Consider the following 27,368-nt stretch of genomic DNA (forward strand, 5'->3'; position numbering starts at 1 on the left):
AAGCTTCAGAAAGGATTTCAATTTAATTAAATCAGCAGTGATGCAATGGAGGTTATTTAGGTGCCTAATGATTAAATAAAAATAGCAATGATACCTACCATTTATTGAAGGCTGACCCTGTACCTTGGTGGTGTTAAGGATTTTTGTATATGTTAACATTTAACTCTCACGTTAACCATATGAGATCCTATTATTGCTTACATTTTGTAGATGGGTAAGTTGAGGCTCAAGAGGTTAATTAAAATGCCCAAGGTCACCAGCTGGTAATTAATAGGAAACAAGATACCACCACACTGTACCCTTCTAAGTCCACTGTTTATTTCCATCCATTGTTTCCATTTGGGTTTGTTTAATTGCCAGTGATTGCCAACGGTCATGGCACCTCGAGGCTGCTAGTCACACTGGCTCCATGCAGCAGCGTGAGGACGTGAACCTGATGCAGGTGGAGCTCTCTTGGCAGTTCTGAGAGAAGCACGAGCGTCTTGTCCCCTGGACCATCCTGTCATTTTCCCATCTGCACATCTCTGCATTCACACACGTCCAAGCCCCTATATCATCTTTATGACTCTAACCTGCCTTCCCTCAGGCCACAGCGAATCACTGCTTTTCATTAGGTGGTGTAATGAATCCATCTGCCCAGTGGTACCTCCGAGCAGCAACCCTCACCACACACATCTGCTCCCACGAAGCTGCAGCAAGCGGCGCGACCTCTCGGGGATCGCAGACACTGGGAGAGACTTGGTTTTTATGCCAGCACACATCTCTCCCATCCTCCCTGGCGGAGCTAGCTCCCTTTATGTGGCTTAACAGGGAGATACGATATTCCTAAGCAATTGGGGACAATTCTGAAGGGCAGTCCTATTGACAGGCTTCCTGGAGTGGATGAGAGATGATGACAGGGATGAATTTTATGGATCAGATCATGTCTCTTTTACAACACATTGTCCTTAGAGTTTCACCGCAGCTCGTGAATGTGACTAACACAGGAAATTGTGAAGACTGGTTACCAGCAGGACGGAGGCCCAGGTTTCTGATTCTGCAGGCCCCATGCTTCATTCACAAAGTTGAAAGAGTCACTCTAAATTCAAAGGGAAGCAGCTGCCACAGAGAACTCAAATGGCAAATCAGAGACCCCACTCGGAGTTGGCAGGAGACAGCAGGATCAAACTTCTCTTCTGGTCCCTAACTTATGACAACTATTGCTATTGCCTGGCTTTTAGCAATTGGCATAGGAAGATATTTCATCAGTGGTGTCAAAACAATGAGGATAAAAATAATCACCGCATACTGAGGCCCTGCCATTTATGAGATGCAGGCATCGTTTCTGGGAAGTGTAGGAGCACATAATGCCCATTGTCCTCTTAGTAATTGCCTTGGTCCCCAAGGGTCCTAATGGGGAAGGGGCTTAATGAGCTTTGGCTCCCTAGAAAAAAGGAACAGAAACAAAATACCTATTGCTCAGAATATAACCAGAATGATCCCCAGGACAGAAAACTCTGGAGTTATGTAGGAAAGAGTACTCGCGACTGGTGAGAGGAAGAATCTCTCTATTGCTAGGAGACTTATTTTAATATGGAAGGTAGTATACATCATTTTTGAAGTACATAACAAACACTCTGCTTTGTTCAGCAACTATTTATTGAGCCAGTACTTCCTAAGCATAAAGGAGACAGATACGAATGTGGCAAAATATCTGCTCTTGGGCTAACAGCTCAGTGGAGGCATAAGATAAACGAGAAAAGCATGCAGAGGCAAGTGGGTCTGCGTAGAATTACTACTGGGTGAGGGGCACCTGGGTGGCTCAGTTGGTTAAGCATCTGACTCTTGATTTCAGCTCTAGTCTTTATCTCATGGTTCGTGGATTTGAGCCCCACATTGGGCTCTGTGCTGACAGTGTGAAGCCTGCTTGGGATTTGCTCTCACCCTCTCTCTCTGCCCCTGCCCTGCTTGTGCGCTCTCTCTCTCAAAGTAAATAAATAAACTTAAGAAGAAGAAGAAGAAAAAAAGAATTACTACTGGGTGGGATTAGAGAGGAAGAGAATGGGGTGGTGAGGAAAAGCTTCCTTGAGGAGGTGTCCTTGAAGCCAGTGACTGAATGTTAAGGAAGAGCCAAGTATGCAAAGTAGAAGGGAAGAGCATTCCAGGTAGACAACCAGCTTCCAGGCTATAAGTTGACCATGAGGTTGGTATGTTTTAGGGACAGAAAGACCCCCCAGCCTGGGTTTGAGCAGGGTAAGTGAGAAAAAATGATAGGATGTGAGATCTGAGAGGCAGGCAAGAGGCCAGATCGTATAGGGATCTCCAAACCACGAGAAGGATTTGAACAAAGCAAGGAGAACAGTTAGGAAGCTATTGACGTATTCCACAAGAGAGGTGAGGACAGCTTGATTCCAAAGTGTGTCAGCAGAGGGATTGGGAGAAATGGATAGATTCAGGCTATCTTTTACAGGTGGACTTAAGAAGCTATGCTGATAGGGGCGCCTGGGTGGCTCAGTGTCTGACTTCAGCTCAGGTCATGATCTCACGGTCCATGAGTTTGAGCCCCGCGTTGGGCTCTGTGTTGACAGCTCAGAGCCTGGAGCCTGCTTCAGATTCTGTGTCTCCCTCTCTCTCTGACCCTCCCCCGTTCATGCTCCATCTCTCTCTGTCTCAAAAATAAATAAACATTAAAAAAAATTAAAAATAAAGTTCTGCTGATAGTTTGGACGTGGGGATGATGCAAAAAAAAGTTATCAAGGGTAATTTCCAGATTTTTTTCATGAGCAAGTGTTACCTTTTAATGACACCAATTGGTGATACCATTATGGTACCATTTACTAAGAGAAGACTGGTGGAGAATTGGAAGAGAAATTCAGATTCCCAATTGGAAGGGAAATTGGAAGGGCCATAAGTTTGAGAGGCCTGCTTTGATATCTGTGTGGCAGTGCTTAATAGTCCAAATAGTTGGTGCAGGCAGTGGCAGGTGCATGGATGATATTTAAAGCCCTAATACTGGATGAGACCATTTAGAGAGTGGGTGCAGACCTGGAAGAGAAGGGATCATTGCACAAACCCTAGGCCACTCTGACACTTGCAGGTCAGAAAAATGAAGTAAATTTAGTGAAAGAGCTGAACAAAAGGCAACTGGCAAGTGGGAAGCAGAACCTGGAGAGTGTGTTGAGAGTCAGAAGAAGGTGTTCTAAAAAGAGGGAGTGATGGACCCTGTTGACGTCTGCTGAGAGGCTGAGTATAATGAGGGCAGGGATGCTCATTGGCTTCTACAACATGAAGCACAGTAGAACAGGAAGCCAGCAGAAGTGGGCTGAGGAGGGAGTATGGGAGGAGGGAATGGAGGCAGTGACCATAAGAAACTACTTCAGGAAGTATTGCTGTTAAGGAGAGCAGAGAAATGGGGTTGTGGCTGTGTGGGGATATGGTGCCAAGAGAGGACTGCTTTTCTATCTATATTTTTAACATGGGAATTACAAGATCATGATTTGGTAGAGGGAGTGAAATGGATGATGCTGAAGAGAAGGAAAAATTGGAGGAACAAAGTCCCTGACACGGGTGAGGGAGGATGGGAGCCAGGGCGGTGGGGGGGGGGGGGACAGTTGGTTTGAAGAGGGTGGGACACCTGATCCTTGGTGATCTGAAGGAAGCCATTGAAGGCTTAGGGCAGTAGTTTGGGTGCTCACATGACAAGGGAGGCCCTTCTGGTCACTTCAGTTTTCTTGAGGAAAAGTGAGGCAAGGTCACTGGTTAACACTGGGGTGGGGACAGTGTGAAAAGAGATGTACAACAGTCACTTAGAAGAACGGGAGAGCAAACACTTGGAGAGTGTGACAGAGCTCCCAGGTGGTGCTAAAGGGCACTGGAGACTTGTGACCATGAATTAGAGTGAAACTAGTCAGGAGAGTTGTGTTGAAAGAAAGCTGCAAAATATGGAAGTGTCCCTATAGTTCTCACAGCGCTTCCTACCTGCACTGACTTGAGTAGCCATCAGCATAACCCTGGGGGGCAAGAAGGCAGTGTGAATACCTCCCATTTAGAGATGTTCATGGTGTAGCTTAAAGAGATTAAATGTCCAGCCTGGGTCACAGAAGCAAAGCATCTGACTCTAAAACTTATGTTCATTCCATCACACCAGCATCTGTGGAACTGACTTCACAGCTAGCGTGATCATAGAATGAAGTATGACAACAGACCCATGGCCTTATCTGTTTGGAAAAGATTTTTAAAGTTGATGCTGGAGCAAAATATGGTTAAAAGATTTGTTGAAGGTGATTTATAATAGAAGAATTGTTAAAAATTCTTACAATATGCCCAAAGAAAAATGTGGTTGATAAGTGTGGATGAAAAATGATGCTAACACAGCATGATGGGTAAGAGGGTGGGCTTTGGTATAAAAAATTACCTAGGTTTATAACAAATTGTTTTGAAGAGAGAGAGAGAGGAGAGAGAGAGAGAGAGAGAGAGAGAGAGAGAGAGAGAGAATTCCAAGCAGGTCCTATGTTCAGCACAGAGCCTAATGCAGGGCTTTATCTCATGACTACAAGATCATGACCTGAGCCAAAATCAAGAGTTGGACACTCAACTGACTGACTTATCCAGGTGCCCATAACAATTTTTTTTTTAATTTAAAAATTACCAAGTTTCAAAGCCTGGCTCTACCAGCCTCGGGCTTTGTGACTTCAAAGTAGTTTAACTTCCTAAACTCAGTTTACTCATCTCTAAAATGATCATGATAATATTACTTTCCCTCACTGGGTTGCAGTGAGGATTAAATAAAATAATGCCCAGAAAGAATACAGTACATATACTGTTAGGGCTCATTAAAGTTTTACCATTATTATTACTAGTGAAAACTAAAGATGCAGTGTGAGGAAGGGCTGCTGTAAAATTGTGTCAACAGTTACATAATGTGGACTTCAGCCATTATTTCTCAAAGGTGGTTGATTAAAGAATTAACACGGTACTACTCTAGATAGGAACCTAAGATTATTTATTTTATTTAATTAATTATTTATTTTTTAATGTTTATCTATTTCTGAGAGAGACAGAGACAGAATGCGAGTGGGTTAGGGGCAGAGAGAGGGGGAGGCACAGAATCCAAAGCAGGCTCCAGGCTCCGAGCTGTCAGCACAGAGCCCGACGTAGGGCTCGAACTCATGAGCTGTGAGATCATGACCTGAGCCAAAGTCTGACGCTCAACCGACTGAGCCACCCAGGCACCCCAGGAACCTAAGATTATTTAGCAATAACTTGCCACCAATTCCTAGAATAGAAGCCTAATTGAAAAGCTAACAGATTTGGCTGATAAAACACACATTTTGCTGTTGGCTAAAAACAAAAACAAAAACAAAAACAAAAAACTCAAGACCTTGTGCATATTTATTTATGCATATAAATATGTCATTTAAAATCTATACAGGAAATTCAAGCAAATACGTAATACTGGCCAAAAAACTACATATAATTTGAAAAATTACAAATTCAAAGAAGACATGTTGGGTCAGCAATGTGAGTGACTCTGATCATACCATGTGGGCACTTTCTATCACATTATAGCAACATTTCCAAAGATGAGGAGCTAGTTGTCTTCTCATCAGAGGAGCTCTAGTCTGTCCATATGTGGGACTTTGCTGATGAACCCCATCCTATTTTATCGAGTTTCTATCATGGTCATCCAAGTTATTTAAATAAGGTCATAATGTAGTAGTTCTGGTATTTCTGGTCCCTATGCTGGTTGAATGCTGGCTTATCCAGACCAAATATTAGACAAAACTAAAGAGGAAGTCTGTGCAACTTACAGTAGGGGATCATACATAAATCCTGTGTTTTATGGAGTCTGACAACTTTTTAAAAACTTATGTATAATAATTCTATTGAATTAAATAGTAGAGCTATGCCATGCTGCTCAAAAGGCTACTTTACCTTTCTGGTCTGACTCTTGGAGGTGTTAGTAACTAAGAGATTGGATTTATTAAGCTTAGGTCTCTGCTAAAGAAGGTTCTGGCATAGTTCTCACTTGGTCCTCTCCTTCACAGATATCTGTGTAGCTTTAAACCTTTGTGATGCTCTGACCTCATCTGAGGGGCTGTCTCCAGGCAAGGGCATGTTTAAAGAGATCCACCATGATTGTGATGTACATGTGTACTCGCAAAGTCAAGAATTGCATCTAAAGCAAACCTCTCAGGTTTTATAAGCTACTATATAAATGTGTGTGTGTGTGTGTGTGTGTGTGTGTGTCATACATTCATAGATATATGTCCATTTTGTTAAAATATTTAGGATTTTTTAATGCCTACAAAGCTTATGCTTCTGAGAAGTTGATTAGGAAGTCAAAGTGATTGTGAATCTTTCTGCTACGTCAGCAAGGTATTTCAGAAGCTTATCACAAAACTCTTTATCAGATAAGAATGTTTTCAGCAGTAAACAACAGAAAACCCATCTGAGTCACTTAAACAAATAGAAGGGTATTTTTCTTATAAAAGATGTCTATAAGAAGGTAACCAGGACTGGTACAGGAGCTAAATAATGTCAGTGAGAACCAAAAATGTTTTTTTTTTATTCTCTCCAGACATCATTACCACGTGGCATGTTGCTTCATGGCTGCAGTATGGCTGCCTCTGCTCCAAGCATCACGTTCACATTCAAGGCAAAAGAAAGGAAAGGAAGAGTGGCACTAACGATGTCTTTATCAGGGAAAAAAACAAACAAACATCATTGCTCACATCTCATTGGCCAGGACTGTGCCTTATGGAAATCTTTTGTTGCCAGGAGGTTTCCTGGCCTCCACAGTAAAGGAACAAGGAGGAAAGAGGAATAGGAATGGCCAGCCAATGCCAGCTGCCATATTTTGTATATCCATATGGCTATTCCATCAACTTCCCTGGCATTAGGGAAGGAGCGGTGTTTTATTGTTGTTGTTTGTAATTTAAGTAAGCTCAATACTCAGCATGGGGCTTGAACTCACAACCTGAGATCAAGATTCACATGCTCTACCTATTGAGTCAGTCGGTCCCCCAGGGAAGGAGTCTTCTAATACACCTCCCCAAATCATTCAGCTTTTAAAATTACCTTTACTGTCACTGCTTGTATTAAAAATGGCAATAGCAGCTGTAACTATCATTTACTGACTTACTGTGTGCCAGGCATTGTGCTAGCTGAGTTTTCTACCTTTCCTTCAGCCTGGTTACAGTAATCCTCCCTACAAGAGGATATTCGCCCTGTCCCTGTTTCACAGATAAGAAAGCAAGCTCTCTGAGGCTGGAGAGGATAAATGGTTTGCCCAAGGCTACATACTAAGAAGTGATGGAGTTCGTGAACTTAAGTCCATATGGCTCTAAAGCTTATGCTCTTCCCAATGCAGGTACTGTGCCTTCATACCTGGATCAAATCTGGCCTTGAGTGATCCACACACATGAAGGAATATGGATTTTTTCATAATCACCAAACATTCTTTTTATAGCAGGCTGCATCTAGTCCCTACTTGCTGTCCCCTTACAACTCTTTGAAGTCACTCAAGTGAAAAAAAAAAAGTCATCCTCATGTTGACCGCGTCTCCTGAGTGGTGTTGGTAATTGGGCAGGGGCAGCCAGCTGGCCCTGGGACTCTGCCGGCCTCGCATGAGCACCTTCTCCCTACGCTGTCTGGCTCAGCTTGGCAGCTTCCTGTTGCCATCTTTCCAGGAATTCAGCAAGGGCTCTGGGAAACCCAGGGGCCATGCAATTTGAAAAGAGGAAGTGCTATGGTCTTGTTACTTCTCAACGAGAAATGGACTTTTCAGTGGCAGGGCCAAGCCTCGATTCCCTGGGGGAGACCGCGACTGAGCAATGGTGCTCTGGGAAAATGATCAGGGAGCTCCACAAGGCCATTTGGCAGCCCTTGGATCCAAGTCTGCGAGAGACTGGCACCGGGAACGGACCTATTACAGGCAGAGCGGGCCATCCTTGTTCAAGTCTGATTTACAGGAGATGTGTCAACATGCAGTAGAAAAACTAACCTCTGGCGCTCCTTAGATGGAACTTTCTGTAAAAAGAATGACCTGCTGTAATTGTGAGGCTTTCCTTCTGCTCTAGAAAACCCCTGGGGGCATTTCTGTACTGGATTTATAAGGCCAAAATTCTCAAGCTTTACAGACCAGCCTCTAATGGCCTTAGGGTTCTCTCAGACACTTTTGAGGTCCTTGCTGTGTGATCCCTTGAATAATCAGGGGGCTGGTGGGGGTGAGGAGGTCTCCGGGGGATCTATTTCAAACCATGGAAGCCCAGGTAACTATAATAATAGCCTGTAGATACAGGCTAGTCAGTGCTTAGAATTCCCTCGAGACTCAAAGGTAAATCAGAAAAAATTTTTTTTGATTTTGAGTCTTGCGAATACTCAGTTTTGCTTGTAAGGATGCATTGGTTGCTTACTCTGAGGAGGCAGATGATCAAAGGTAACCCAGGGACAATGCCTCTTCTGTCTACCAAGGGCTCCAAATAGCCTCTGGCTTCTTTGGTTGGGTGCAAGGCAGAATCGGGACTTTCAGTCAGGTATCCCACTTTCTTGTCAGGCTTGTCTTAGGCAGTCAGCCCCCATAAAAGGCCCCCAGGGACCAAAAGCCACAAATGCACACTTATTCTTCTTTTGGCTATGGCAAACAAAGAAAACTCTGGTTCAGCCATCTCTCTACCTTACCTATGGCATCTTCATCCATTGGCAAGAAGTCTCACATACTGGGGACTCAGTCTCCACCATGTACAAATGCTGGTGGACTAGGGTGCATGGTGCGGAATCTCTGTACTCAAAGTCAGCCTAGAGCTCTGCTGTGATTTCACAGCCACAGATGAACTACATTCTGCTTTTAGACTCCAGAAGATTCCTATGTTACTTGGTTCTAATAATGGGACCCTGAGGTTTCTAAATTCATAATTTTATAAATATTCCTTGTCTCCTTTTCCAAAGCTAACAATTCAGATAAGGCTGTAAACATCTGAGGAGGGTCCTCTGAGGCAGCCCTCCAGGCTTAAAATTCTCTTAGACTTTTCTTGCAAAGCAGCAGATGACTTGGGGTTTATCAAATTTTCCATGTCTATTTTTGTCTCCCTCAGAAGGAAATAACCTGAATCTCATGGCTTCTACCATTATATCATCTAGTGTGTCTCTTGTCTTATTCCCCTTCACTCCCTTAATTCTTTGTGACTTTTTGCTCTTTCAAGGGGAAAATCCTTAGGGTAGAGAAGGGAAACGGGTCTGCTTGTCCTAAAAATGGGCAGCCCTTCCCCAGGAGGCAGAAACAAATCTGACAGTTGGGCATGAGGTACATTATTTTCTCAGTCAGTTCGCATTCAGCAAGTTTCTTCGTGATATCACCATCTCTGTCTTCTTGTTTTTGGGCAATTCAGCAGGAAATGAGCAGCACAATGCCTTCCCACAAATGTGCCAGAATGGAGGGACTGGTTTACCACAGACCTCCAACAGGTGAGGTTGCCTGAACAACTCAACTAGATCGGGATTGTTGTTTTAACTGTAAAGTCTACACGGGCTCTCCAGTGGCGTGAACCGAGGGCCCCTCGATCCCTTCAGTGGAAGATGTATTCGGAGATGTCTTTCCAGCTCAAGGTAGTTTCCCCTTCTCTGGGGATGACCTTTACTTCACCATTTCATCCTCAGGAGGTGGCCTCCAGAAACCATGCTCGTTTTTTTGGCCTTGCCTTTTGATGTCTCCTTTGTGGCTTTAAAAGTGGGTTTCTGACTAACTCTGTGGTGATTGGAGGCCTTTTCTCATATTTTATCCCCTCACCGGAGTCTATTGTGATGAAAATTCAAAACTGCATCCTGCCTTCCTCTCACATGTCCCAGGTCCCCCGACCCCCTTACTCGGTTCTCCTTTTCTTTCCCCATGTTCTTCATATCTGACATGCTTTGTCCTTTGTCTTTCCTGCTAGAATGTAAACTCCTCGAGAGCAAGGCCCTACTTTGTTTACTGATGCAGCCTGAGCACCTAGATCAGTGCCTGACGTGTACTGTACCCAACAAATAGTAGTTGGCTAAGGAATGGGAGCTGAGGGGTGATCATGGTCTGTTACGTGGTCTAGAGAAGCAGGAAAAGCCAGCAGAGAGAAGAAAGACGCAGACTTACAGGGAGAGGTAAACAGGAGAACAAGAGCGTTCTCACTGAGTTCCAACCCCTTATTTAAAAAAAAATTTTTTTTAACGTTTATTTACTTTTGAGAGAGAGAGAGAGAGAGTGCGTGTATGAGTGAGGGAGGGGCAGAGAGAGAGAGGGAGACACAGAATCTGAAGCTGGCTCCAGTCTCCGAGCTGCCAGCACAGAGCCTGATACAGGCTCGAATATCCATGAACCAAGAGATCATGACCTGAGCCGAAGTTGGACACTTAACCAACTAAGACACCCAGGGTTCCCAGCTCCAACCCCTTCTTGAGGCCAGGCTTCCCTCCTATCCTTGGGTTTCATGAGTCTTTGTAGTAAATTGCCACCCTTTCCTTCAAGTTAGCTGCAGTTGGTTTCTAGGACTTGTAACAAAAGGACCTTGACAACTTACACAGACAAAAACCGCAGCCTTCCTAGCGCTTGCTCTCTAGTGGAAGGAAACAGACAATGAAAAAGAAGTAGACTATATGGTCAGTCACATAGTGAAAAGAACTAGGGAAAATTAAATCAGGATAAGGGGAGCAGGGATTTCTAGAAGGAAAGCATTTAAAATTCTTAGAGCTCCCTGGGTTCCTGGGTGGCTCAGTCGGTTAAGCGTCCAACTTCAACTCAGGTCATGATCTCACAGCTCATGAGTTCAAGCCCTGCCTTGGACTCTGTGCTGACAGCTCAGAGCCTTAAGCCTGCTTTAGATTCTGTGTCTCCCTCTCTCTCTGTCCCTCCCCTGCTCATACTTTCTCTCTCAAAAATAAATAAAACATAGAAAGAATTTTTTTTTTTAATTCTTAGAGCTCCCACTTAAAATTCTCAGGGAAACCACCTCTCCCCACATACCCCGAGAATGTGATGTTTGAGCCAAAACCCAAAGCAGATGAGAATGTAAACGAGGACTGTGTGTGGGGAAGAGCTTTCCAGGCAGAAGGAACAGCAAGTACAATGGCTTTAAGACAAGTTTCAGAAAGATCAAGGAGGCCGGAATGGCAGAAACCCAGTGAGCCAAGAGGGAAGTAGGAACACAGAGAGGCAAAGAGGTGGTGAGGGGCCCTGTGGGCATTGTAGGAACTTTGGCTTTTACTCAAAATAAGATAGAAAGCCACTGCAGGTTTTGAGCATTATGTTTTAAAAGGATCTCACTGACTGTTGTAGGAGATCAGTGTGGGGCGTGTGGTGAGCAGGGTGGGGGTAGCACCCCTATAAGGAACTACTGCAGTAATCCAGGAGAGAAGGTGGCTCTGAACAGGACGGTGGTGGAGGAGGTGGTGGGAACTGGTCTGATTCTGCAGATCGACGGCAGAGCTGTGCCTCCAACATTTGAGCCCCTTTCCCTGCAACAGTAGGGTGTCTCCTCTGGGTTGTACGAGACAGCCGGGCTGTGTATCCACTGTATATCCTCCCAGTCCCCAGGCCACCCCTCATGGAACACCAGCATGGCCTCTCCTGCTGGGGGAGGCTGTGACCACCACTAAATGAAATCCTGGAGAGGCTACACACCCTTCCCACCTTGAATCCTCTGCTGGGCTGTTTGCTGAGAGGGAAGCATTTTCATGATAGTGGTCATGGCCTTAGGGAAATAGACCAGGAGGGGGAAATGCAGATCCAGTCCTGTGTTTGGCTCTGATTCAGACCTCAGTTTTCTCATCTGTGAAATGAGAGGGTTGACTCCCAAGATCACTCATGGTCCCTTCTAGTTCTAATGGGCTATAATTCTGTGGATCTCAAGACTGAGTCCATCACTGAAGCCAGATCCAGACCAGATACTGCATCATAGGTCATAAAATAAATGACGAATCACTCCAGCAGTTACTGGAAGGTTGTAAGGAGCTCAGCCCTGGCTAAGGCTCTTAGCTACTACATGAAAATGGTCTGTGATAAATACCACTAACTGGAAAGAGAACAGGATACAAAACCGAAGCTTAGATTACATTAATGTCAGAAACAGAAGAGTGAAATATACTGTAATGTGAGTAAGAGTTCTCTCTGGGAAGTAAAGTTATAGGTTTTATTTTTTTCCTAGAACTATTCTGCACTTTCCAAATCTCTTAAAATATTTTAATATAATTTAATGTATGCATGTATTCATAAATTTATATATATTCACAAATGTGGTCTTTATATTCCTTTTCCTGTTTTGATTGCCTCCATTTCTATTCCCCCCCCACACACACATCTGGGCACACCACCCCATAGCCCAGAAACCCATTTTCAACAATGATCGTCAGTATTACGTTGATCACCATCCATTCATTGCTTTAGAAAACAACTCCAAGGCACAGTCTGAACCCTCTACCTACCATGGGAACCATCTTGGCTCTGACCTGTTCTTGATGGGCCAGGGAAAGGAACATGTGACAAAACTAGACACAAGTGCATAGGGTGCGGGGGGGGGGGGGGTGGGGTGGGGATTCCTGTTTCTGTTTCCTGAATGAGTGTCAGAAACCTTAGGACTAATAGGATCTTTTATAAAACAATGGGCTAGCTTTGATAGAAGAGTAGCTTTAGACTGTCCTGTAGACTTTAACTCAGGGCAGATTTTCGCTGGACATATAGGTTGTTTACATGTAGCTCTTGTTAAGGGACCAAGGATCCTGCATGTGTGTGTTTATCTGGTAACACGCCCATTCTTGAGGTAAAGTGCCCCATAACTTGACATAGAAATTGCAGTTAGGAGATCCCTCTTTGGTCATCCAGCCTAGAAAGCAAGTCTGTGGCAGGCAAGCCTCACCCACCGGGAACAGGATGTATGATGGGCCCCATGAGACAGAGCAGGAAGTTGACAGGGTCACTTCCTGCTGAGAATCACCTTAGAGACTCAGAACACTAAGCTCTGGGCTACCTCAGTCCTTTGACTCTTTTCTAAGAACACATATTTGTATATATGCGTATGTCAATATGCACGTGTCTGTGTATATATTTTTCTTCTTCCCTTTAACACCTGACTCGGACTTTGATGGGGCTGAGAAGAAAGGCTCGTGAGAACCGCCATGTGTGGACAGTGAATGCAAAGCTGCTCGGTTCCCAGAGGAAAAACGGGCCCCAGAGAAGGTCTGGGCAGCTGGGGTAGACACGCTGAAAATCACGGAATTACACAGTTCGCTACCAGAAGAAAGTAGCTATAAACAGATATAGTAGCCATGGAGGGACCTTGGAGGATGTTCATCGTGACCCCGCTCTCTTGGCAGGAGAGGAAGCTGGTGCCCACAGACATTAAAGAGAAAAACCGGGTTCTTGGGCAGCTCAGTGACAACTGATTTAGGCACATTTGCCTGCCTGCATCTCAAAGTGACAGTTCCCACTAAGGAGAGAGGAAATAAGACTTCTATTCTTCCTTTGTCATGGTAAAACCAAACGTTCTGGATCCTCCAAGGCAGGCTCAAATCATTATGACTCCCTAATTTACCCTGGCTAAACTGAAAACTAAATGGAGCGTCCTTTTTCTGTGTGTGAGGAAAGGCTGACAGTGTTTGCTCAAGATATTTGCTAAATTACCTGAAAATTTTATCCTTACGGTCTTCTGAGTAGACTCCAAACCTTACCTTGGGGTCTGAGTTTCTCATTCTTGGTGACTTAGTATTATTTTGGGAAACCCTAAGGGAGTGGATTGGCCTGAATATAACCTCTCAAAACACCTTGAAGGACTGGTTTAGGGACATCCATGCCGCAAAACTGAGACTCCCAGCAGCCACAGTGGCAGGAGCACATGTTTACGGACCATGAGACTCTCTCTTCTGAGGTTATAAAACACCAGAGGATTTCCTCCTTTTTTACAAGCCCATGAGTCAACAGCTCCTGTGTCAACAGCTTTTTAATTTTTTTTTTTAAGTTTATTTATTTTTTTGAGAGAGACAGAGACAGCATGAGCTGGGGAGGGGCAGAGAGAATCCCAAGCAGGCTCCACACTGTCAATGCAGAGCCTGATGTGGGGCTGGAACTCAAAAAAACGTGAGATCATGACCTCAGCCGAAACCAAGAGTCAGACGCTTAACCGACTGAGCCACCCAGGCACCCCTCAACAGTTTTTAAAAAAAATAATTCATATACAGGAAAATTTCCTTTATTCGGGCTAATATCAAGGAAGAACTGACTGAATTAGGAGCAGAAATGATTTAAAGGATAAGTTGAAATAAAAGGAGTTTAACCCCAAATATGTGTCTGTATTAAAATAAGGCATGTCCCAAAATTTGTAAGTAATACACCCAACTCCTAGTGCACATAATATTCAGCAGAGGTTCATTAAAAATATTTGGCATCAGGGCATGTGGGTGGCTCAGTCAGGAAGCGTCCAACTCTCAGTTTGGGCTCAGGTCACAATCTCACAGTTCCTGAGTTCGATCCTGCATGGGGCTCTGCACCGACAACATGGAACCTGCTTGCGATTCTCTCTCTCCCTCCTTCTCTCTGCCCCTCCCCTGCTCATGCTCTTTCTCTCCTCTCTCTCTCAAAATAAATAAATAAACTTAAAAAAAATATTTGGCATCAACGGCTTAAAGTACAGGTGTTCTGAAATGCTGAAAAGCCACTGTGTTCTCAGTGATAAAATACCTCTTCAGTTTTATTAATTAGAGAAGAAACTCCCAACTTGCTGCTGAGTGATTCTGTTCTGACGGATGGACTGTGAAAGGGAACTATGACAAAACCCCAAATGTTTCTCAGTGTGTTTGGGGCATGTTTTCTTGAGAGAGCATTCACATGATCTCCACCGTCTGAGACACCCTTGCTTCTTGCACAGTGGCCAACGTATGAAACGTGTCTTTTTTATGGAAAAAAAATTACAGATCCTTTTGGAAAATACATAATTGGTGGAATACTAAAGGAAACCACACTTGCGAGTGACCCTTGGTTTTAGTTTTTTACCTGGATGCAGAAACACATTGAGGGGCGTAAGCACCCCTGAGGAGTCCGATGGAAAATGGTGCATCTGAAATGCTTCTAATGCAAAAATAATGCCTCTATATCCTTCTGTCGGCAAAGGAAGGTCACTGGATCGCTCCCACCCGGTGTGAGCCTCCCTCTTGGCCTCTGATACCCCTTGTTACCCATGACATCCGCAGGCCAGGAGGAGAGCAGAGTCTGTGGCTGCACGCAGAGTCCTGTCTGAGGCAGTTCAGGCAAATGAACTGAAGAGGCATCGTTTTCTCAGGGCTGTCCCCACCATCACTTTTGTCTAAAAACTGTATGTTTTGTTTGAGTATTGTTTTAAAAAACAGTTCGCCCTAGAAGAGATATTGGCCTTTTTAGAAAACCGCTTCTGGCACCAACCAAGAGAGTCTGTGGCTCTAAGCTCTTTGAGAAGGCAGCGTACGGAGAGCCGAGAGCCGGCAGAAACAGCGATGGTTGCTAAGGGAACAATTGAATTGCTGACACAGAGACAGATGATGGGGCTGAAAACTCTTTTTTTCTTCTCCTGCCACATGGAAAAGAAAGCAGATGAGTCAGAGGGAATGGTGGACGCTCCTTTCTGCCTGTTAAGAAAGCTAAAAGGCCGGCATTGCCTACTAGCCTGAAGGGAAGAGTCTAGTGGTGGTTAAGGCAGAGAAAAGCTGAGAGCAACTGGAAAGTTGGGGATAAGCCCGCGAAGCCTGCGGAGAAAACACCGCCTACTAATGAGAAGAAGCGCAGAAGGCGCTTAATCACATGTGCATATACGCTTCTTTGAACGTCCTCTCCTAAATACTTGGAAATATTGTTGATCGGTTAATTTATTTACTCAGGTACCATTCTGTTGCCATTTTCGAGAGCCTGTTGTTTCTTTAAACACTTTTTTTTGAGGTGTGAGTACGTACCTTAAAATCCATCCCTTGTACCCATTGGAGTTTAACGATTTTTAAAGTAATTTTAGAGAGTTTTGCGTCCATTTTCCCAATTCAGTGTTAGAACATTTCCATCTCGCCAAAATGTTCCCTTCTGCTGGTCCACAGTCAATTCCTACTCCCAGCCCCAGGCAAACTAATGATCTGTTTTCCATCTCTATAGATTTGCCCTGTCTAGAAATTTTATCTAAATGGAATCATATGATCTGCAGTCTTTTGTATCTGGCTTATTTCGTTTCACAATGATGTTTTTGAGGTTCATCTGTATTGTACCATGAATCAGTAGCTCATTCTTTTTTAATATTGAATAATATTCCATAGTATTACATATCGCATTATATATATGATTATATACATGTGTTTTATGTATCACGTTTTGTTTATCCATTCACCAGTAGATGTTTGGATTGATTGGATTGTTTTCAGTTTATGGTGTTTATGAATAATGCTGCCATGAACATTCATTCATGTCATACAAGTCTTTGTGTGGACCTACATTTTCATTTCTCTTGGGTACATACCTAGGAACAGAATTACTGGATCATATGGTAAGTATATGTTTAACTTGTTAAGAAACCACTAACTGTTTCCAAAGTGGTTTTTACCATTTTACATTCCCATCAGCAATACCTGAGGGTTCCATTTTCCTTATGTCCTCCATCTACATTTGGTATTGTCAGTCTTTTTGATTATGGCTCTTCTAATGGGTGTGTAGTAATATCACATTGTAAATTTCAAGTGCATTTCCCTAATGACTAATGACATTAAGTATCTCTTTATGTTGTAAAGGGGTTTATTAGGAAAAATATTTGAAATACTAGAATTTTGAGTGGGAAATCTGAAAACCAAAAGACTATGAGTTAAGGCAAATGTCTGAATATTTGCCATTAAGGCCTATAGGACTGTTTCTCATTGTAAATTGCTTGCATCGGAATCACCCAGAGTGTTTGTTTAAAATGCACACCCTCCCTCACCTGCAGAATTGATGCCTGTGTAGGGGTTCCAAAGCCTATGTTTTCAACTGCCCCTTCCCTGGTTCTTTTTTTTTTTTTTTTTTTTTGAGTTTATTTATTTATTTATTTATTTTGAGAGAGAGAGAGAGAGAGAGAGAGAACAAGCAGGGGAGGGGCAGAGAGAAAGGGAGAGAGAGACAAAATCTCAAGCAGGCTGTCAGTGCAGAGCTCAATGTAGGGCTCGAACTCACGAACCACGAGATCATGCACTGAGCTGAAATCAAGAGTGTGCCGCTTAACTGACTGAGCTACCTAGGTGCCCCTCCCTGGTTGATTCTTATGCACATGGGAGTTTAGGAGCCAGCACCCTTCACCCAAGGTATTTTTGCTCACCTGGTGACTGTTACATGGATTGTAGGTTCAGGAATTTCCACCGCTATGTGAGGGCCCCAAGGAATGAGTAGCCCTTTAGAACTTTGGCTCAAGCATCATGAACTCAGTGTGTAAACCTTCAAGAAAGCCATCTTTCTGACTCTAGATTTCTTCTCCTCGACATGGAAAAATTACAACTCATCAGACACAATGTACATAATCGTTGCATGTTATTAGAATTGCAAGAACCTGGTTCCTACCTCTTTCATAAGGTAGGATAGAAGAACACAGACCTGAGATTGTCCACAGAATTAAGTGCACTGAGCTCAAACATAAAAATACAGTCTTGACCAAGCGCACAAAAACATTAGCCGTTTTCAACAAGGAAAGCCCTGTTTTAGGAACATTTCCAGAAGGAACGTTTTAGCTTTGTCATTGGGTCAAATAAAAACTCATTAGTGTATGGCTTCAGTCTTTCCCTTAGAATTGAGTCTGGTGGTCCAGGATGGATGCAGCGTCCTAATCAACGTAACCAATTCCTCAGATACCGTGAAGCCTGGCCGACCTAAATGATTTAAAAACTCTCTTAGGGGTGCCTGCCTGACTCAGTTGGAAAAGCACGTGACTCTTGATCTCAGGGTCATGAGTTCAAACCCCACATTGGGTGTAGAGGTTGTGTAGATAGATAAATAAACAAAGTTCAACAATAAAATAAAAACTCTCTTAGGCTTGGGGTTCTTTATCATCACTAGGTCATGTTGTATGCATAAGTTTGCAAACACTATTGGTGTCACCCAGGAAATAAGAACAGAAGTCAAAAATGCCACAGCCAGGCCAGGCTTTGGCAGGATATTTCACTTTAAAAGGACGGTTTGGGACTCAACAGGACACATTCTTTGTACACTGTGATAATGGCTTGGAGCAGAGAGTATTGATAAAACTGGTAGAAAAAGGTTCAAAGAGCTTTGAGTGGAGGTGGGGCTGATGATTTGGAATTTTACCAAGAAGCTGCTTTTCTTTCCATAAAGGGAAGGCTAAAAAGGGAATCATCCCATTTGTACTTCAAACTAGTTTTAAATATATTAGGAAAAAAATACATACACACAACAAACCTCCTACCCAGACACCCTCCCACTGGCTGGTAATTCTATTTGAATGATCCGTGGGTGGCATCCTGGGCAGCCAGTACATCACTGTGCTACTCTGTACCTCCAGGGACATTCGGAGTGTGTGCACGTGACAGCAGGACTGAGTCCCGCCTCTACCCATGCTCTCTGCGGGACCCTTTCCCTCCAAGTGGCTACTTAGAGGCTTTGTGCAAGAGAATTCCTTCGCAGGAACCCAGAAATGAAAACATTTATGGAATTACTCTGCACGAATTACTTGGCACTGAAAATTGGAACAATTAGCAAACCTTTGTGACGAAGGAATGTTGAACGTGAAACAACTTGAAAATGGAGTAAAAATGGACCTATTATTCTTTGACTCAATTAGAGCTCACAAAATCTATTCAATATGCTTTTGCCAAACCATATATTTATCTGTGCATTTGGAGAGGAGAGGCTACTCCCAAGCAAGGCCCATTCACTCCAGCCCTGCCCCTCACCAACCTTGGAAGGAAAGGAACAAGCAGTGCCTTCAAATGGATAAGAACTGGCTCGGGGACACGATATCTTGTACACACGTAAAACCATGCCAGTAACCCTGGGTTATTTTTTGTAATGGTCGCAGATTTTTAAAGAAATTAACGATAGAGAAATGGATCATCTGAAATAATGCAATTTAGTAGTGTGACTTTCTTTTCTTTCAGATAAGTCCAAATTATGGCCATACTGTTCCCTGTATTTGTCCAGATGGTAAACTAGAGACGTTGGTTGGAAGTGAGCTTTAAAATTGGCACAAATTTAAAATTTCTGTCCTCCTAAAACAAAAATATCAAGTGGCCTGGTAATAATTTCACATTTTCAAAAGGCTATGAAATCCTTTTCTAGCTTGTCGATCCATATTATTTTTAAAATGTAATCCGTATAGTTATCATTAACGTCCACCCTCTGGGGAATGAGTAACCAGTGACTCAAAGCTGCCACCAGAACTTGAGGGGGCTATAAAGGCGCTGTGGGCCTCACTCCTTCCGTGCAAGTCGGGGATCCCTCCTCTTCCAACTTCTTGTCAGCTAGCCCGAAATCACTGCATGTCAAGTATGTGCAAGAAAATGGCACTGGAGAGCTGTGTCTTTGCCCTACAGTGATCATTGGCCAGGGACTTCTTTTTGGTATTGTTTTCTTCTATCACTTCTTTCTCTATCTCTTTAGCTCTCTGTCTCTGTCTCTCTGCATTTGTTTTTCCTTTGAGAGTCATCTTTGCAGTAATGCAAATACTTATTTTTATCCCTCAAAATTTTCTGATTCTTAGAATATACAAATTGGCAGTGTCTTGACGTTTATGTGTATAAAGTTTTTTCTGTTTCAGCTTTGAGTATCTTCCATGTTAGGACTCTATTTTTGGGGGGAAGGGTCATTTTTAAATTTTGAAATAATTTCAGAATTTCTGAAAAGTTGCAAGAATAGTGCAAAGAATTCCCATACACACTTTACCCAGATTCTCCAATGGTTAACATTTTCCCACAGTTGCTCTATCATATTCTCTCTGCGTCTATACATATTTATTAGTTTTTGGCTGAACCATTTGTGAGTAAGTTGCAACACGATGATGCCCCTTTACTCTTACATACTTTAGTGTGTATCTTACCATGAAAAGTACTGCACTTCAATGCTGAAAAAAGAAAAAGCAGATAAGCAAAAAGAAGGAAATTAAAATCCATCTGGATTCTTTCTACCCAGAAATAAGCATTTTGCTGTATATTCTTCCAGTTCTTTTCCATGCACATATTCAAATTCCTTACACAAATGTGACATTATGTATACAATTTTAAGCCCTGCTTTTAGAGGCTACATAGCACAATGGAAGAGCTCTGGTCCTGGAGTCAGCCTGGGTTCAAATCCCCTGTGTACTACTCACTATCTGTATTCATTTCCTGTGGCTGCCGTAACAAATTACCACAAACTGGGTAACAGAAATTTATTCTCTCACAGTTCAGGAGTCCAGAAGTCTAAAATCAAAGTGTAAGCAAGGTTGGTTCCTTCTGGAGCTCTGAGGGAGAATCTGTTTCATACCTCTCTTTCCTAGTTTCTGGCAGCTGCTGGCAACGCTTGACATTCCTCGGCTCATAGAGCTGATTCCTCCAGTCTCTGCCTCCATGTTCACGTAGACTTCTACCCTGTGTCTCTACATGTCTACACTCTCTCCTTTCTCACACAAGGATACCAGTCATTGATGAATCCAGTATGACTTCATCTTGCGATCCTTAATTAATTACCTCTGCAAAAACCCTATTTCTAAATAAGGTCACTTTCTGAGGTTCTGAGTGGACATGAATTGCAGGGGGCCACTATCTATCTCACTATGTGAGCACTATGTTCATGGATAAGAAACTTTACCTTTCTGAGTGTAAACTCCTGGGGTGTTTTAAGGATTAAATGTAATAGGGGTGCCTGAGTGGCTGAGTCGGTTAAGCATCGGACTCTTGGTTTTGGCTCATGTCATGATCTCACTGCTCATGACATCAAGCCCCGAATCTGGCTCTGCGCTGACAGTGTGTAGCCTGCTTGGGATTCTCTCTCCTTTTCTTTCTGCCCCTCCCCCACTTGTGCTCATGCTCTCTCTCAAAATAAACTTTAAAAAATGTATTTACATACATAAAGCAATTAGCACAATGCCTAGAACATGGTAAGCATTCAATAAATGTTAGCCATTGATTTTGGCAACATAACATGATTATAACATAATTTATTCAATCAGTAACCTCTTTGCTATTTAGATTTTTTCCAGTTTTTTGCTATGATAAGCTCCTAATAAACATCCTTGTGACTTAAATTTTTGTAAAATTTTCACACATTTATTGATTATTTCCTTAGCATAAATTCATAGGCATAGGACAAAAAATTCTAAGCCTTTTGATTTAACAATTCCTTTCTTGGACCACATGGTTTTATGACTGACTTCCATTGTCCGTTTTGGGAAATCATCCTTTGCACAGCGGTCTGGAGACCTAACTCAGTTTTTCCCTAAATTACCATTCCTGGAAATACACACTATGCTAAAGGTCTGATAATGTTGGTGCCTGTTCACTAGGTGACTCTCCTCCCCTGCGAGCACATGTGGCCTTGGAGGAGAAGCAGAGCAGGACGTGTCCCTGGGGCAAGGCTGGGTGAGCATGAGAGGTACCAAATCTGAAGCAAAGCCACTGGATTCTGCAAAGCAGTTTTGAACACTCAGGTAGACGGTAAACCACAACAACCGTGGCAGGAAAACAGCCTGCCACAAATAAAAGCCTAAAGCTCCAGCTGACACTCTGGTGTTCACGTCTTAATAAGAAATTGCTCAGCAGTTCAAACATCCTAGTTCAAAGCCCTCACCACACGTGGAGGAGCCTGAGAGGCCATCTTTCCGGGGTAACCCTCAGGCCACAGGTGACTCCCGGCCGACTTGTCAGCCCCCCTCCCTCTTCTTCCTCCTCCTCCCGGTCACAGGGGGAAGTTGGCAAAGCAGAAAAAGGACAGGGCCTTATGCAGTGTTTCCTGCTGCAGCTGGAGGATTTAGGTTTCCAATTTTAATTCCGCTCTCCCTTTGGTCAGCACACAGAAAGAGGTTCATACAAATGCACCTGCGAGCCAGGTCAGAAATAAAATGACTGCAGGCACGCTAAGGCACCCATATTTGACAGTTTCCTCTTGGAGCAAACACACAAACCTTTAGTCAGCTTCTTTTGACCACAATTAGAAAATATTACCAGTGTAGGTGACCACAAATGGTATTTAAAAACATCTTGACAGTTTGGTGGGGGGCGGGGGGTGCAAAACAGAGAAATACTCCCCTCCACACACATGCATACATACATACATGCCCAGCTTTACTCCACCTCCCACACAAAACTACTTTTGATTGATACACTTTTTTAAAATAATGTTTGAAATAGTTCTAAAGTCATGAATTTGGGGGTGAGTGGATCTATCTGAAAAATCTATATTTAGCTTTGCAAAGGGTTTATGAAAACTTGTTTTTATTTTGATTGTTGTGGGTTCACGCCCCTGGAGTTTCGTTTTGACTTTTTGGGTTAAATGAGTTTCAAAATGAAACTCTTCCAGTTGTCAAAATTTCCCCCAAGTTTTAATTTAAAAACTGGAGGCTTTCTTATTCCATAGGTTCTGATTATTAGTCTTTCTCCAGAAGTCCTCTCCTCTCCTGGTAGCAAGCTGAGCATATCCTTCATGCTGTGTGTTTAATGCCTTTCTCTTTCTTAATGCTTTGGGAAACAGCAACCAATTGCCAAGGGAAAGCCCTTGGTTGAAGTGTCAAAAGAGTTGAGCCCGTATTCTTTTTTTTTTTTTTTTTTGAAGATTTTGTTGTTAAGTAATCTCTACACCCAATGTTGGGTTAAACTTATAACCCCAAGATCAAGAGTCACATGTTCTACCGACTGAGGTATCCCAGAGCCCCTTGAGCTCTTATTCTTGTCGTGAGTGGCAAAGCAAACTTTATCAGAGCCTTGCCTCAGTTTCCCCACTGGAGAAATGGAATGCAAATATCTCCTCTCTATTTTTAAGGGTGCTGTGACCAGAAAACCAGGTTGAAATTTAGTGTCAGTTAAGGAATAGTATTCCTCCTACGTGAAAGTTGTTGTCATAGGAAGGGATTCATCCACCAAATATTTTTACAAGCATTTGAGGCTTCTGGACTTGATATCGGAAGCTACAAAGTGTGAATTCTTGCTACTCCAGAAAGGTACAGCCACACACAGGTCCTCTGGTTGGCAATGAGAAGGATGAATTATTAAGCCAATCTAAAAAGATAATAAGGTGAATGAGCTAAACAACACTCTATACTTCCCTCTATTATCACAATTTATTAGGATTACTTTTTTCATGCCTGTTAAACATTATGCAAAATGTTTAATAAGCTACAACTATATTCAGCTAAATACAGCTATATGCATTTCCTATTGCTGCTGTTATAAATTACCATACGCTGAGTGGCTTTAAGCACAATGAAATTTATTATCTTTCAGTGTGGGAGGTCAGAAGTCCGAAATCAGTGTCACTAGGCTAAACTCAATGAGTCAGCAGGGCTGTGCTCCTCTTGGAGGCTCCGGGGGAGAATCGGTTTGCTGCCTTTTCAGCTTCTAAAAGTTGCCTAGGTTCCTTGGCTCCTGGTCCTGTATTTCTGTGACCTCTCATAAGGACCTTTCTGATTACATTGGGCCCACTTAGATAATTCAGAATAATCTCCCTATCTTAAGATCCTTCACTTTGTTACTTCTGCCAAGTCCCTTCCTTCATTTAAGGTAACAACATACTTGCAGGGGTCAGGATGAAGACACCTTTGGTGGGCCCATATAAAAGCAGGAACCCAATCTCCCCTGCTCTGTGTTGATCCCATTACCTAGCACACACCTACGTCACAGCAGGCACTTACTCTATATACATAGAATGAACAGAAGAAATAGATTATGCCTGCTGTTGGCAGTTCAGTCCATCAGATGCTTATTGAACACCTACTATGAGCCAGACCCAAGGGGCACAGAGCTGTCCTGGAGCACACTGCCTGACAGGCAGACCGTCAAGGAGGAAACTGAAAGGAGCAACAGCAAGCCTGGTTGTCCAGAGCCAGAAAGAGCAAGGGCACCTTAATAATTCTGTCTGTATCCTTGCAGTTTCCTCCTGTAGCTATTGGCTGCTGTCTTCTTGAAGATTTCTTTGAACACATTCCCCTTGGCAAACGTGATTAATTATATTCACATTTATTTCTTTATTTCTAGTCCACCCCCCCCCCCCACCTCCGGGTACTCTTCTGATGTGCCTAGAATTTCTACTGAGAATTATTAAAAGAATCAATGATCAAGTCTCAGCAGAACCTCCCCATCCCCACCCATGTGCCCCACTCAGGGAAAGCTCAGGGGGCTTCAGGGAGGTCTGAAGTGCAGCTCAGAACCACAGAATAGGTTAAATGGGTTTCCTGAGGCAGGCTGGGAGCCTAAGCACTGTAGCTTATTGGTTTTATGTGTAAATGCATTTCAAATTTCAAATAGTGCAGATACACATGTGACCCTTCAGAATATACCTGTTAGCAAGGTACAGATGCCTGCTCATGCACCAGTGTCCAGAACCTGACTTTCCCTGACTCATTTCAGAGCAACTCAGGTGAGTTACAGAGTACCATATGGTTTAAAGCCTTTTCTACAGGAGGCCTTCTGGTTTCAGAAGGACTGTGCAGATGCAGGCCTTCTAAGGATCCAATAGCCATCATCCGTCTAACTTAAACTTGGGGCTTTTTGCATTTCTCCCCTTTCCCCTTCTCTCTCTCTCTCTCTCTCTCTCTCTCTCACACACACACACAGTATGAAAGGGAGTCCAGTTTATCTAATATTTAAGCAGACAGTTTGGAGGAGAAGTCAATGGGAGGCTGAGGACAGAGAGCTCCAGAAGCTCCAGTGGCCACAGAGGACAGAAGTGGGATATACCAGTGGCTGGTGGGGCCAGGTCTAGACGCAGGTCACTCGAAAGATGAAGACTGTCTGGTATTTGCAAACGCACATCTTCCCTCCCCTAAGGGCACTGGGTTCTTGCAGAAATACATATTTACCCATTTTTGAAAGGTTGATGGGTCTTCCTGGAGTTTGAAAAGATGCCTCTGCTGTTCAAGAGGTATGAGTTATGTTGTGAACACATTTGGTTCAAGTTTAGTCTTGAAAGCTTTTCCTCTACAACTTCTCATGTCCTATTAGCTGATAGCACTCCTGAGCATGAATGTTTTTGTGCTGCTGCCCTTTCACTGGTGGAAGTTGGAAAAAATACAGAGTGCTAATCCCACGCACCTGCTTTCAATTCTGCCCACATGGTTTTGGAGTAGGAGGTCTGTTCGCTCCGAATATTTCTACACAGTTTTCAAAACCTGCATTTTTCCATGCTAACACATCTCCGCTTGTCGGCACCTAATTGAACACACACACCCACCCCATGTGTTCACATGCTTACCCTTTACCTTCTCAGAGTCTGTGAGTGTGTGCTAGGATGACCACTAGATGGCAGTATTTGAAACACTCCCCGCGTGCTCAGGTGAAGGAAGTTTGAGAACTACCCAGAGCTGGGGTTCCCAGATATTAATCTGTAGAATTTTTTAAAAAGAAAAAGGGGAACACTACATAGGCTTGTCAAGTTTTTGTTTTTACAGGGAACATGATTAAGATATAAATCAACTTCCACTCTTTCCTGAGAGAAACATTTTAACTATAAAGAAATAGGAAAGATGGAATCTAAACATTGGGGATTGTTCTCTAAACCTAACAAATGTAGCTTTACGGAAAACTGACCACATTGTCCTTTTGTCTTCATTTTGATGCCAACCAAGGAAAGTGTCATCATGGACAGCATTTGGGAAATAAACCTAGAGGACAATTTGGAATTCCAGGATTGTTTCCTTGAGTGAAATCAAGATCCTTGGGCTGCACTATGTTATCTCCAAATTGACCCTGAGACCTAAGGATTTCCATCGAGAGGCACAAAAGAGAAGCAACAATTGCACTTGATCAAACCAGATTTGATAAAAGTAAGAAGCGTGTATCCAGACGACTACCTAGGAATCCCTTCACATATGCTGGCTGTGTTGCTGAGCTACCTGCCTGATCATCTGGACTCCTTTGGTCTTCCTTTGCTTGTCACGATCAAAGAGGATCAATGTCAAGCCTCTCTGGCCTTCGGGATGAGCCCATCTAGGCGAACTTCTGCTGAGACAGGCCTGCAGGATCTTCATGTTGGTCCCAGGTTGCTGTGTGAGGGCGGCACCAACCCAGACCCTCCATCTTGGCATCTTGCTCTTACTCACCAAAGAATTCTGCAATAGAACACGGGGCCCTATCTGCGTGCCCCCTCTTCTGTGGCAGAGGTAGGATGAGACACCATGCAGTGTGAAAGGAGGTGCTAAACACAAATATAGTGAGACAAAGTATAGGCTTTCAATCAGAGAGATCTAATTCTAGGGTGTGGACAAATCACCTCACCTGTCTAACCCTCAGCGTCCTGAAGATCAGGAGAGTAATAGTGTATACCTCTCAGTCACAGTCTGACTAAATGAGGTGATCTGTGTTAAGTGTGTAATACAGTACTTACTGTGTGCTTAATATGCATTAACAAATATTAATCATGTAATCAATTTCGGTGCAGGGTGCTCCTTTCTAGAGACAGTCAGGCTGCTTCACCCCCAAAGATGCCTTTCTTTGGCATGTGAATACTGCACATACTGTTTTGGAAGAAATTTGCTCCTGGTAAATCTCCACTTCTGAGTCTCCGATTCCCTTTGAACAGTCCTTTCTCCGTAGCAGGTCACATCACTGAAAGTGACTGGGACGTTAAGCAGCCTGAGGATGCAGGAGACCCGGGATGTCTCCTTCTAGGACCCCAGGCAGCTCTGCCTACTCACAGGGATGGCAGCAACTTGGTATTCAGAGTGTGGGGAGTCCAGTTAAGCTTTTCCCTCATTCACTGTACTTTATTCAGTAGAAAGTCCCGCAGCTGGTATCTCCCCAGCAAAACTATGCAGCCTCTGGTAAGGTTGGAGAGCTCAGAGAAAACTCCAGATAACCAAACACACTGAAACTGATACTGCGACACTGGAGTTGTGGGTTGACTAAGCCCAGCCTGGTTAGGAAACCCCTCGCTTGTCACTGCCACAGTAGTGGATGGAAATTGGCCTCTGGAAGGATGTGCTTGTACTGCCACCTAGTGGCTAAAAAAAAGCCAGCCTCGGTCTGGGGAGGAACCTGGACCCCACAGTCAGACCCAGCTGGGCAGTTACCACCAAGAACTAACATCTTCCTTAAGGAAATTTTGTTCACAGCTTTGCAAGCTAATCCCCTAATTTAATTTAATTTAATTTGATCCCATCGTGCCCCTAAAGCACTGCAACACTATGAGATTCAAGGTAGAGCCAAAAGACCAGCCTGGGAGTCTAAAGGCTCATTTGAGTCACTAGCTTATTGTATAGCTT

At 43.4% G+C, this 27,368-nt stretch overlaps 2 long non-coding RNA genes across 4 annotated transcripts in view; both read left to right on the forward strand.

The window, feature by feature from the left end:
* LOC111560499 overlaps window positions 1-10,791 on the forward strand; it is a 144,573-nt gene extending 133,782 nt beyond the window's left edge. Inside the window, exon 4 of the long non-coding RNA XR_002742361.2 lies at window positions 6,560-10,791. This is a non-coding gene — a long non-coding RNA (uncharacterized LOC111560499). The remainder of the gene's footprint in view (window positions 1-6,559) is intronic.
* Window positions 10,792-16,433: 5,642 nt separating this feature from the next.
* LOC109499777 overlaps window positions 16,434-27,368 on the forward strand; it is a 30,029-nt gene continuing 19,094 nt past the window's right edge. For 2 of the 3 annotated variants that reach the window (XR_006598024.1, XR_002742364.2), the window contains exon 1: window positions 25,620-26,267. This is a non-coding gene — a long non-coding RNA (uncharacterized LOC109499777). Of the gene's footprint in view, window positions 16,494-25,619; window positions 26,268-27,368 lie in introns of those variants that run through there. The other variant, XR_006598023.1, reaches the window with a different exon arrangement.

The sequence above is a fragment of the Felis catus genome, chromosome B2, assembly GCF_018350175.1.
Source record: "Felis catus isolate Fca126 chromosome B2, F.catus_Fca126_mat1.0, whole genome shotgun sequence".
Classification (NCBI taxonomy): Eukaryota; Metazoa; Chordata; class Mammalia; order Carnivora; family Felidae; genus Felis; species Felis catus.